The sequence below is a fragment of the Pteropus alecto genome, unplaced genomic scaffold (assembly GCF_000325575.1).
Source record: "Pteropus alecto unplaced genomic scaffold, ASM32557v1 scaffold57, whole genome shotgun sequence".
Lineage (NCBI taxonomy): Eukaryota > Metazoa > Chordata > Mammalia > Chiroptera > Pteropodidae > Pteropus > Pteropus alecto.
This window is the reverse complement of record NW_006442508.1, coordinates 13,265,608-13,279,868: the sequence shown is the minus strand read 5'-3', so window position 1 is coordinate 13,279,868 and position 14,261 is coordinate 13,265,608. Positions and strand designations below refer to the sequence as shown.

Genomic DNA, 14,261 nt, shown 5'->3' with positions numbered 1-14,261 from the left:
ATATTTATTTTTTTAAAAATATCTTCATTTGAAATCCATCCAGTGGTTCTGGGAATAGTACTGACAAAATAGAAAACAGTAAGTATGGTAGAATATTTATTTTTTATCTTAAAAATCTAGATATTTATTTGAAATTTTACATCAAAGCAAAGCAATTATATCACTACTGATAGGTTTATTTTTTTTCCCCCAGCTGACACTGTGGATTCAGTATCTGAAAATCCAAACTTATAATTACAGGTCATAGGAAAAAAAGCACCAACTCTTAGGTGGCTTTGTCAGATAGTTCTGGTTAGTGATTTCCTAATGTAAACCCATTGCAGTCTTCTATCAGACACTAAGTTCAGAATGTTTATGTAACAAGTAGTCTGTATAACAGCAAAGAAACTTTTAAGATTTAGGTTGTAAAAAAAAAGAATGTACAATATGAATCCTCTACAAATAGCCAAGGACCTGATAGCCTGGATTTCTACTTGACTCTGTGACACTGGGAAAATTACTTATTTTCTCTATGCCTAAATTTTTTTCACGAGTAGAATTATAATATTAGTATATTTTATTTGATATATTCTCATTGAAATGAGACAAATTGTTGACTTGGTTTGCATAGTCACTGGCACAGAATCTGGGCTTAGTAAATTATGATTATTATTACTATGTAAGCACAGAAAATATAAAGATATGTAATGAGAAGGCATTATAGGTTGAAATGTGTGCCCCCCCATTCCAAGATTTATATGCTGAAGCCCTAATCCCTGGAATCTTAGACTGTAACCTTATTTGGCAAAAGAGTAATTGCAGATGTAATTGGTTAAGAGGAGGTCATAGGGGAGGAGGGTGGACCCCTAATCTAATATGGTGGTTACCCTTATTCAAAGGAAATATATAGAGACAGACACACGAATAGGTAGAATGTCCTGTGATGATAAAAGCAGAAGTCAGGATGATGCAGCAAAAGCCAAGGAACACCATATGTTGCCAGGAAACTGCTAGGATCTAAGAGAGAGTCATGGAACAGATTTCCCCCTCACAGACCTGAGAGAGATCTCTGTCGACACCTTAATCTCAGGTTTCAAGCCTCTACAATTGTGAGACAATAGATTTCTGTTGTTTAATCTACCCAGTTTTTTGGCACTTTGTTATGGAATCCCTAGTAATCCCTAGTAATACAGATAGTAAATAGTAGTCATCTCTAAATATAGAAATGATGGGAAATTTTAATTTTCTAATTTATGTCACTTCCATCAAACTTTCAAATTTTAATATATAGTACTTTTTAATAACCAATATATTATAAAAGTTATTCATAATTTAGAAATTTATTAGTGAAATATACTGATTATACTTCATATAGGACCACAATATACATTATTACTATTTTGTATGTATGGCAATATTTATATATGAAAGTAAAATTAGAATATGAAGTTGTATCTTTTTCATTTTAACTAAAGCGAGTTGGGATTATGTTATTGAGACTGAGCCTATAAATATGAAGAGATGGATGCTAAAAGACCCCACAAAGAATGACAGTTCAAATTTCACAGTAATCAAAGTATGGCTCAAAGTAGGATGCTATACAACAAAATATAATGCCATATATATGGCAAACATATTGGCCTTAAGATGGGCTCATTTTGATGTCTTAAGTATCATAAAGTATGTAATTCAAGGAGAAAGAACCCAGATTTTCTAGCACAACAATAGTGGACTTAGTATGGATTTTGTTCTACTACTGACTTAAAAGATGGGTGGACCAACGCTATTGTATAAACAGAAAAACCATAAAACTTTGAAATAAGAATATTGCAGAAAACTTACGTCATATTCTCTTTCACAGTTTTTTTTTAATCACTAGCATGTGACACTAGTCAATGTAGCAGATACAGTCATTGCTCCAAATAAATTACATATCACTTAATACCCACAATGAGAAATGATATTTATATAATCACTGGCATGTAAATAAAAATTTTAAAAAATACTTTCTTAACGGACATTATATCATATTATTGACCGTGTTGAAGAGACTTTGGCATTTTAATGTGGTAATTTGAAAACACTCATTTTCCTTTAAGTAAATCAGTTAAATAATGATGTGAACAACTGCTCTTTTTTTTTTTTTTTATATAAACTTGAATAGTATAGTCAACACATGGTTATAATCATTCTTCTTTAGATAACTTATCTATTTTAATTTATTCCAAGCTTAACAGCTCATCACTGTTCTTATGTTGTGTTTGTACTTTCAATCGTAAATTATACAGCTCTCTTCCTTGGAATTGTTGTGAAGCATTTTTAAAGTTTTTTTGGAAGGATCTCTGGTGACTTTTACAAGCTCTATTTTGTTTTATTTTTCTCCCTGGAGAATCTCCAACTAACAGCTGACTGCACAGCCTTCTATACTAGCTTTGGCTATTCTGAAGGAAATCAATATTGAAAAGGTTACACTACTTGGCCTTCATTTTAGTTTTTCTTTAAAGCAGAGAAAGGAATCAAGAAATAGGGTTTAGGATTAAGTTCTCTTCACCAATCATCTTTCAAGAAAGAGCTTTGTTCATTCTCGCCATTCAGATACTTTATTGGTATATTCAACACACAGGACTAAAATTTCTAGTTCCAAAGCCAGTTTATATATTCTTCCCATCAACCTTGCCTCAACAGTAGAATTGGATAAATATATGTTCTAAACAATGCAACTGATTATGAAATTAAATGGAAATAATAAAAACAAAATAATTAATTCAGAGATTATAAATAATCACCATGAAAGGCAGAAAATAAAAAGAGGCTAAAAAGTGAAAGAAAAGGAGAAATCTCACAGACCTGAAAACTCCTTTTGAATGAATGTATCGATTAAAATAGTGGTATCCTCCTTAACAAATCTTCATTTTCTGAATTCTAAAAAACTCCCTCAAATATAAAGTTAAGTGCATACTATTAATGATGAAATGGTATGTTACTATTATCTGTAGCTATAACATTTTTCTGACCTCAAAAAAGGCCATCTTGCCGAGGAAAACTTGAAAGCACTAGAATTTAATTTTTTTTTTCTATTGTATTGTGGCATGCTTTACAGAAGCTAGAACATCAATTATAATTAGACATTTCATTTTAGAGTAGCACTTTGCCACCCAGCTACACCCTTTGCTTTCATAATGGCAGTGCTATGCCTGCAGGGCAACTCCAGTGTCTATATTATTTTACTTTGCAGATTATTTTCAGCTCACAATTTACTAAGAAAAAACAATTGCATCTAAGTGAAATGAAATAAGCAAAGCACCAATCAACGGCTCTTTTCATCTGTTGGTGTCTGATTACTTATTAATTCAGTGGCCAAGGCTGACTGCTCTGTTACTTAGGGAGTCAGTCCTCTAGTCAGTTTTGTCCCCATTCTAGCCAATGCTCAGGGTTCAGATTACTTCTTTATTGCATTTAACATTGAGCAAACTGCTTCCAGTTATTTTGTTTTTAATCTCATTATCTACAGACCTCCAAGATTAGAAGCACAATGCCTTATTATACATTATATCATTGGAACATCGCCTCTCCCAAAAGGAAAATATTTGCCATTGGTAAAATGCATTGTCAGGACTCCATATTATTAAATATTTCACAGAAAACTCTGATTCTATTATGTACATGATATGCTCCTAAGAAAAAGTGTAGAATGGCAGCTATTACTTACTAATTATTCAAATATTATTCTCATTTAATAAATATATCTGGAAGAAAATAAAAATTCTCTACATTTTGAAAAAAGTATATAATGCATTAAAAATATTAAATCAGCATAAGAAATAATTGGTGTATATTAAATAGCCAGAGTGAAGTTTCATGTTAGACTTAAATAGACTCATTTAGCTAGAATATTAATATCATTACAAGAATAATGAATTATCTGTTACCTTTAATGACAGAGAAATGTGGTATTATAGTTAGTCACATATTTGTATTAATGTTATTGTGCATATCATGTTTTTTTTTAAATCCAAATACAGTATGTTAAAGTGTTGTTAAAATCATACTGAAAGGAATTTAATAGATAATGAGTCAGATATCATCAAGGTGTTCATATTATCATCATTCTAAATAAATGCTGAAATTCTAGTTAATAGGGTTCTGATGACTGTAATACTGGATGAAAGAGAAGTAAAAGAAATATATACATGTTCCACTGCTACTAAGCATTAAAATTTCAGAATCATGGTTATATTATCTACTTCCTTAAGGAGTCCAGTGAAAATCTTTTGTTCATTCATTTACCAAATATTTATTGAACTTCAATAATAAGCTAGTCAGTTGGTTAAGGGCTATAAATACAATAAGGGATGAGACACAGTCACAGTCCTCAAGAAGCAAAAAGTCTAATGGGCAATTTAAGCAGGTAAAAATATGACCAGTCGTACAAAGGACACCTCTCACAATGCTGCAGTGTCATAGAAAGATTCATGGAGCCAGTAAAAAGGATGCTGAAGAACATTTCAGGCAGCCTGGACAGCAAGGGCAATGGACCACAACAGAAAAAGCATATTTAGAGGGGGAAAAAAAAAGTTTTAGAGTAAAGCATCTTTCAGATCAGAAAATGCCATCATAAATTACAAATCTGTTTAATTATGTTCATTTTAAAATATGACATAATTGGAAAAAATTTAGCTAAATAACATAAGATCAGTGTTGTACTATGGACATAGAGAAAATAATTATTTACTCAGGATTTGCAGTATGACAAAAAATAAATTCTATAATTTTAAAAAATTTGCATTTTATACCTTTTGTTAGTTCTAGTTCTGATAGTGGAGATGAGTAAGGAGGAGATGAGTCCAGCCCTTGACCTCAGACTATAGTTTCTTGACTAGCTTTCTAAAGTTATTACAGTAGTAATAAATTTACAAAGGGTACTCCAGAAAAATTCAAAGTATTTAATACTGTTAGGCTAAGTACATGTAAGAAGCTATGGGGAAAATTTCCCATTAGTAAGATTGAATGAGAGATTAGAATGTAGGTTTACATGGTTTATAGATATCACTAGGTCTACTTTATTTCATCATTTATTTATAAATGATTTTTTTTATAATTATTCAGTAGTTATTATGTGTCAGATAATTCTATAGTCACTGGGTACTCTGCGGAGTGATGAATAACAGAGGCCATATTCCTGATTTTATGGAATTTACACTATTGGATTATAAACTTTTTACTATGAGCTTCAATTTAGAGTTATCTGAAGTAGTCACATATGTCCAATTGGGATCAATTTATCAATTGTAGGAGTTATATGTAAGGTTATTAGAAGATTTTATCTCAAATAAAATGAAGGGATGTTCTGTAAAATGCAGTCTGAATGTATATTTTGTTTACCTTTGGTCACATAAGCTGAACCTTCAGTATGCATTTATATTTTTGAATTAGTTGTCAATATTGAAATATTAGGAGTTTCCATTAACAAATTAGGATTCTTAATTTTCCTTAAACATTGGAAACTGGCCATACTGGGTTTGCGTGACCTCATGGAACCTCTGGGCTGTTACTGAATAAAATCTGCACCTCTAGAGTTGGGGCAGGGAAAGGAATCCCTACTTCGAAGTGGAGACTCATAAGTACAAAATATATAATTTATATATTTTTAAAATTTTATTTTAGAGCAATTTTCTGTTCATAGCAAAATTAAGAGGAAGATATAGATATTCTCAAATATTCTCTGCATCTACACATGCATAACATTCCCTGTTATCAACATTACCACCCCTCCCCACCCCAGAGTTGTAGATTTGTTATAATTGATAAACTTACACCAACACATCATAATAGCCCAAAGTCTATAGTTTACATTATGGTTCACTCTTCGTGTTATACATTCTATGAGCCTGGAAAAATATATAATGGCATATATCCATCATATATCCATCTTTATATATCCACCATCAATACAGAATATTTTCATTGCCTTAAAAGTTATCTGTATTCTGCCTATTTATCTCTCTCCAACCCAATCATTGGCAACCACTGATCTTTTTATTGTTTCCTTAGTTTTTCCTTTTTCAGAATGTCATATACTTGAAATCATGTAGTATGTAGTCTTTTTAGATTGACTTCTTTCACTTAGTAATATGCATTTCAGATTCCTCTAACTCTTTTAATGGCTTGATAGCTCATTTATTTTTAGCACCGAACAATATTCCATTATTGGAAGGTACCATAGTTTATTTATCCCACCAAAAGATATCTTAGTTGTTTCCAAGTTTGGAAATTTATGAATAAGTAATATCCATGTATATGTTTTTGTGTGGACAAAAATTTCCAGCTCCCTTGGGTAAATACCAAGAAATGGGTTAGATAATATGTGAGAGACTGCCAAACTGTCTTTCAAAGTGCTTGTACTATTTTTGCATTGCCACTGGCAATAGATAAGAATTTCTCTTGCTCAACATACTTGTCAAAATGTGGTGGTGTTAGCGTTTCAGATTTTGGCCATTCTAATAGATGTGTACTGATATCTCATTATTATTTTATATTTTTCTGCCAGTTTGTGGCTTGTGTTCTCATTCTCTTGACATTGTCTTTGGCAGAGCAGAAGTTTGTTAATTTTAATGAGTTCCAGCTTCTCAATTATTTCTTTCATGGATCATGCCTTTTGTGTTGTATATATAAAGCCATTACCATACACAAGGTTATCTAGATTTTATTCTATGTTATCTTCTAGTAGATTTATAATTTTGCATTTTAAATTTAGGCCTATAATCGATTTTGAGTTGATTTTTGTGAAGTGTGAGATCTATGTCTAAAGTCATTCTTTTGCAGGTAGATGTCCAGTTGTTCCAACAACATTTGTTGAAAAAATTATCTTTGATACATTGTATACCTTTTGTTCCTTTGTCAAAGATCAATTGACTGCATTTGTGTAAGTGTATTTCTGAGCTCTCTGTTCCGTTCCACTGATCTATTTGTCTAGTCTTTTGTCAGTACCAAACTATCTTAATTACTGCAGCTTTATTGTAAGTTTTGAAATCAAGTAGTTCTTCAATGGTGAGTTGGATATAATGGATCTTTTGCTGCTGCATATAAATTTTAGAATTAGTTTGTAGGTCCAAAAATAAAAAAATAACTTGATTAGATTTTGATTGGGATTACACTGAATCTATAGATCGAGTTGAGAAAAATTAACATCTTGATAATATTGAGTTTTCCTATTCATGTACATAAATTCTCTATTTATCTAGTTTTTCTTTGATTTCATTCATCAGAGCTTTGTAGATTTCCTCATACAGATCTCACACATGAATTTTTTGGATTTATAACTTAATATTTTATTTTGAGGGATGCTAGTTTATTTTTTATTTTTATTTTTTCATGCCTACAGCACTTGATATTCCTAGGTGGTCTCCCATCCAAGTACTAACCAGGTTCAACCCTGCTTAGTTTTCAAGATCAGACGAGATCGGCACGTTCTGGGTGGCATGGCCGTAGACTGGGGTGGGGGGGTGCTAATTTAAATAGTACTGTCTTTTTAATTTTATATATCATTTGCCCATTTATTGCTGTTACATAGAAAAGTGATTAATTTTTGTATGTTAGCCAGTATTCTATAAACTTGTTATAATGACAAAAGTTCTAAGAAGTTTTTTGTTGATTCTTTTGAATTTTATACATAGATGACCACATCGTCTGTGAACAAAGTTTTATTTCTTCCTAATCTGTACGCTTTCTTTTTTTTTTTTTTTCTTGCCTCACCTGATTATCCAAGACTTCCAGTACAATGTTGAAAAAGAGTGGTGATAGAGGATATCCTTACCTTGTCCCTGATCTTAGTGGAAAAAGCTTCAAATATATTATCACTAAGTATAATGTTAGCTGTAACTTTTTGTAGGTGTTCTTTATCAAGTAGGAAATTCTCTATTCCAAGTTAATTGAGAGTTTTTATTCTAAATGGGTATTGAATTTTGTCAAAAACTTTTTCTGCATAACTAAAAAGATCATTTGATTTATCTCTTTTAGTTTGTTGATATGATGCATTACATTTATTTATTTTTTTTAAGTTTGAAGCAAACTTGCATTCTTGGGATAAATCCCACTTAGTTATGGTATATAATTCCTTTTATACGTTGTTGGACTTGATTTACTAATAATTTGTTTAGGACTTTTGCATCTATGTTCATGAAAGATATTGGCATTTAGTTTTCTTTTCTTATAATGCCTTTGTCAGGTTTTGTTATTAGGGTAAAGTTGACCTCAAAGGATGAGTTAGAAAATATTCCTTCTGCTTCTATCCTCTGAATGAAATTTTAGAGATTGGTGAATTTTTCTCTGTAAATAATTTGTAGAATTCACCAATGAATACATCTGGACCTGCTGTTTCTGTTTTGGAAGTTTATTAACATGGATCCAATTTCCTTAATAGAGATAAGCCTGTTTTATTGTATTCTTTTTGTGTTAGTGTCTTGTTTGTTTAGCTTGTGTCTTTCAAGAAATTAGTTTATTTCATCCAGGTTATCAAATTTATGGGCATGTTTGTTCATTGTATTCTCTTATTAATCCATTAATGCCTTTAGACTCTATAGCGATGCTCTTTTTCATTTTAATATTAGTAATTTTTATCATCTCTCTTTTTTTCTTAGGTGACCTGGCTAGAGGCTTATCAATTTTATCAATCTTTTCAAAGAATTGGCTTTGGTTTTATTGATTTTTTCTATTGATTTTCTGTTTTCAAAGTCATTGATTTCTGCTCTAATTATTATTTTTTTTTTCTACATACTTAGGATTCAATTTGCTCTTTTTTTCTTTTTTGATTTCCTAAGGTGGAAACTTAGATTACTAATTTTAGATCATTTTTTCTGATATATACATCCGCTGCTCTAAATTTCCTTTTAAGCATGCTTTAACTGCATTAGTTTATGTTTTAAAGTCATGTGTATTTTATTATTCACCCATCTCACACTTTCTCTATGAAAACATAATCCAGTAAAATTAATACAACATTCTTATTCTGTTGTTTTGGATGTTGCTGGCATGTCTAACCCTAAAGATATAAACACTTTGGGTAAGAAACAAAATGCTAAATTAATAGTTTTCTAAGCAAACAATGATGGTTGTAAATATGGCCTGGGAGGCAGGACTATTTCTTTATACTACCAGAAATGTTCTTGTTTCTCAACAATGACCTTTGCTCTAATACTTCTTCTAACCTATCACTGATGTCTATAGAAATGATAGAGCCAATTATCCAGCAAGTTACCCAAAACTGAAAGAAACATTTGATGCACAATATTAGGTCCAGGCTCAAAAGGTCGTGCATAGAACATTTATGTATTCTGTATATCCAGTGTTCTTGGTGTTATGTAATCAATGGCAGTAGAGTACAATAATAATATTGAAAGTTTTGAAATTGAATGTTCATATGGAAATACTTTTATTAGAAAGCCATTTATTAAAAAAATAAAATAATTGAAATAATTTTAAAAACCTCTTTCTGCTAAATGGTTTTTAGTTAACCTGAAATGTTTGTTTTCCCTTCAATATTGATAGTTTTCCTAGGTACATTATTTTACATTGACAAGTATTTTCTCTTCTCACTTTGAGGTTAGCAATCTAATATTTCCTCTGATGTTGGAAAAATGCTATCAATCTAATATTCATTTTTTATATGCAATTAATATTTTCTATTTGACTGTTTTTAGATCATGTCTTTGATATTCTTTAAACATGAATTTCTTTATTCTGCTTGAAATCTGGTGTCCTTTATGAAATGGGAGATTTATATCTTTTATCAATATTGAACATTCTTACCACATTTTTTAATATAGCCTTCCCATTATTATCTTTATTCACTTATTTTTTCTGGAACTCAGATTAGATGTACTATATACCTTCTTACATTAATGTGTATCTACCTCAATTTTATATTTTTCTCTTCTTTGAGCTGTGCATTTCTATATTGTTTCTAATCTGGTTTTTAAACCATCTGAAGATTATATGATATTTTGTTTTGTTTTTATTTTGATGACAACATGTTTAATCACTAGAAGTTTAAATTGATTTATTTCTAAATATAAGAATGTGGTAATATTCTAAATTTCTGTTGTCTCTTTTTCTTGCTCATTTAAAAAATTTGTAGGTTTTATTTTTTAAAACTTTCTGCATAGTTACTTTATAATCTATATTTCATACTTCTAATTTTATATTATTTGGTTACATATTTATCATGTACTGTTATTTATCATAAACTCATGCTTATGGCAGATAGTTTTCTCACGGCATTTGTTACTATAATTTTATTGCAAACTCAGATTAACCAGTACTTAATCTCTATAAATCTTAAGCATACGTTGAGAGATATGTTTATATAGGTATCCAAGAACCAGAATACTATTCCCTGTGAAGTTATTAATTTACACATTTATGTTCCTAAAACTGTTAAAAAATGCAAAATGTATGGCTTCTTTGTTCAAAGAACACTAGTTTTAGTCTGTCTTTTTTATTGTATTTTGTTATTTTTAGCTAACTTCCTTTTAGTTATTTTTATTTAACTTCCTTATGAATTCAAAAATGTTTTAAAAATGTTTTCTATAATTTATCCATCATTTATATGTTTTTATTATTTTTTTCAAAATGTCTTTATTACTACACTTTTAAGAGAGATGTTGAGTCATAGTGATATTTTCTCAAAAACTTTGCTTACTAATTCTTACCTACAGAACTATATAAAACAGAAATACTAACTTAATAATAAATTTATTCCCAATTAATACTCCTTATAAAGTATTTGATTAAATATTAGGAATCAATAATAAATTTAATTAAATATTAAAAATTATAAGACTTATTTGACTTTCATGAACAAGTTGTTGTATTAATGTTTTTTATAGAGTTGCGAGTGTTTTCATATATGTATATATGCTTCCAAAATAATCTGTCTTTCTAAATATGTAGAAATTGATGCATTTAGACAATGAAATCTCCATTAAGATTTGAATACATAACAATATTCCTTAAATTAATATATTGAGCCAGCAATAGTGTAATATAGAAAGACATACAGTAGTATAATGCTATGTGAGGTAGCAGTGGACACATTAGTTATTTCTTGAATGCTAAGACAAGCTAGAAGTATCCCAACCTGTCTTCTTAATTAAATTAATGAGATGTAAATATGAAAAACACTCACTGTGGACACACGTTTTTTACTTATATAAAAGACTCACGCTTAAAGTCTACCTTATTAAAAAAGAAAAACAAGTTTTTTTCAGGCACATATCTGTGTCTATGAAGTAAGGAACATTCAAAGAATGTATTTAAATTCTTAAATGGATTTATCAAATGGAAATATTTTGAGATTTTTTTCTGTTTCTAAATAGACTTTTTAATATTACCCACATAAACACTCTCTCTAATATAGCTAAATTCTTCTCTATATCTTTTATGAAATATATTCTCAGTATTTTGAGAAAAAGTTTTTATAAAATGTTTTTAAATATAATGTAAATGTATTATGAGCAGAAAACATATGAGAGTCCCCAATTCACTTAATTTATTAATAGAATATTGGGTTCTAGAGATAACTCAATACTAATAAAATTAGCATATAGAAGAAACTTTTTTGTGTTGAACTATAGTAAATATATAGTTAATAAAAATTTTGTCATTACAAATCAATAAATTTTGAATAGTAGAAATTCAGACAAAATAAATCAAAGGATATTATATAGGAAACATCTCCACAGTGGATATTTATGAACAAAGAAAGCTGAAATTTTTATGTGTGTTAGGAGCCATAATTCTGCTAAATGCTTAATATGGATTGTTGCATTCACTTCTCAGAAGTATACATGGTAATATTTATAATATCCTCATTCTTTACATAGGAATGAGGTAGCTAGTCTGACATTATATGCCCAGTGTTTGATTTTACCTGAACTATCTAACTTAAACACCCCTATTAAAAATTCTCATCTTTCTGATAGTAATAACATATTCAGATGAATGTCTCACAAAGACTGTTTTAAACATATAAAAATAAGGCATCAATAAGCAAAAACTTTCTCTGTTCTACAGAAAAATGAATTAAAATAACTAAAAAGTATTATCAAAAATTTAATATAGACATTAAAAAGAAAAAAGACATTGCATAGTCTTTTTTCCTAGTGTATCTGGAGAGTATCAACGAATTTGAACTTTCATGGTAGTTTGAGGACATATGTTCTGCAGATGGAAATGTGACCTGAGGCCCATATTGAATATTTATGCATTCAATAATCCATAAACGTATTTAGCCATTATTGTATTGTTTCTCAGATATTTCTATGAGATAATTAGTATAAAAATTGTCTAAATAACTTAGATTGCTCATCTTGTGGAATGTCGTTCCAAGAAATCCAGATTTATGCCTTGTAAAGGAGAAAACATAGTCTCCAGAAGAAATATGAAAGTATAGTATAATATATGGGATAAAAATACTTCTCTGTTAAGAAATAGTGAACTACATTGTGAATCCGTTTAGTCATAGTACACACAGAATTAATCAAGAAAATAAAAGCTCACAAAACAGCCTAAATTTGAATTTCTAGTGACCAAAAAAAAAAAAAAAAAAAAAACCCTCTTCAGATTTTTGTTATTTAATTTTATCTTTTTAAACACACTATTCTCTATGGAGAAGCAGTACCAGAACATAAAAGAGAGTTTACAGTTGACTGTGTCTTGAAAAGCTAAGGAAATTTATCTTTCCTGGTACTAACTGGGATCTAGTTTCCATTTAGTATTATTCACTAAATTTACAAGAAAGAGTATTATGTTTCCAAAACTGACTTTATTTTACTTTGATTGACCAAATTGAGGACCTATACAAATACTTTGATTTAGCAAGACACTAAGGAGATTCTTTGACTTGTTTTGCATGTTGTCTTAATCCTTCTGAAACAAGAAATAAATAATTACTGAAACTCAAAAATATTATATGTAAATCCATTTTTGCTCTGTCAATATTCTATTAATATAAAACAAATGGGGAAATTTTTCAAAAGGCATTTGATAGAGTCTACAAAGTTTTAGTTTATTGAATGTTTTTCCAAATGTAAGAAACTATTAGGTGTGAAGAATATGTGTTTTTCTCCAATAGTCAATCTGATTTTTAACTCTTAAGTCATTAGGTTTAAGAACAGTAAATATGTTTAATCAACTAAACTCAACACTTTTCTAGTCCCCATGTAAAATTATGTCTAGCAATATAATGTTTATCAGAAATTTTGCAACAGGATTAAATTACAGTAAGATATTCCGATAATTACATGCTAAGGATATAGCATTGCCCTATCTCAAAAAAACAAAACAAAACAAAACAAAACTGTTTTTCTCATTATGACATTGGAGGAGGGTTAGAATGCTAAAGAAATAAAAATTCAAAAATCTTAGTTTAAAGACCAAATTAATTACTTTGATATCAAACATTCTTTATCTTCTTAGTTAAAAGTTCTAAAAAAATTAAAGTAAAAAATTATTATCTTCAAGGTCTTACCATGTTCAGTCTTAGCTAGAAGTTTTTCTCTGTCTAGAGAAACTTGGAGTAACCTCAGCAGCTTTAGCCCAGGATGGCTTCCCTCTGTAATGTCAATATTTACCTCAAGATATTGGAATTTGAATAAATATTTTGTATAACATACTTTGCAGGAATTCTTAAGACACCATAAATTATTGTAAACATCCACACTGATAAAATAAAGAAAGAATGCCAACTCCTAAAGGACTTATACAGGAAAATTTTTCTTCAAAATCTCATTATTTGGGTTACCTAACATCATAGCAAAAGCTCCAAGGACTCTAAAAGAATTAGAGAAGACTAAGAAAACCCAGGTTTCAGTTTCATCAGAATACCAGGCAGTCTGGGCCTAATGTTCAATGTCACAGTTTTCTTCCTTGACCCTTAAGTCAGAATTTAAAAAAAGAAAAGTCCATTTCATGTTAATGTACGAATTTTAATGCCTTAAATTCCATTAAATAATAACTATTCGAATGAAAATATATTTGCAAGCAACACCTCCATTAAGGGCCTAATATCCAAAATATACAAAGAACTCATAAAACTCAATAACAACAAAAAAACAAATGATCTAATCAGAAAAGGTCAAAGGACCTGGACCCTTCTCCCAAGAAGACGTACAAATGGCCAAAGAACATGAAAAGATGCTCAACATTGATAGCTATTAGGGAAATGCAAATCAAAACCACAATGAGGTGCCATCTCACACCCATTAGAATAGCTGTTAACAACAGGA

General features: G+C 29.7%; 1 pseudogene; it reads right to left on the bottom strand.

Annotated features, from left to right (window-relative positions):
- Nucleotides 1-7,351: 7,351 nt before the first annotated feature.
- On the bottom strand, nucleotides 7,352-7,469 carry LOC112471555 (annotated as a pseudogene).
- Between the last annotated feature and the right edge of the window lie 6,792 nt (nucleotides 7,470-14,261).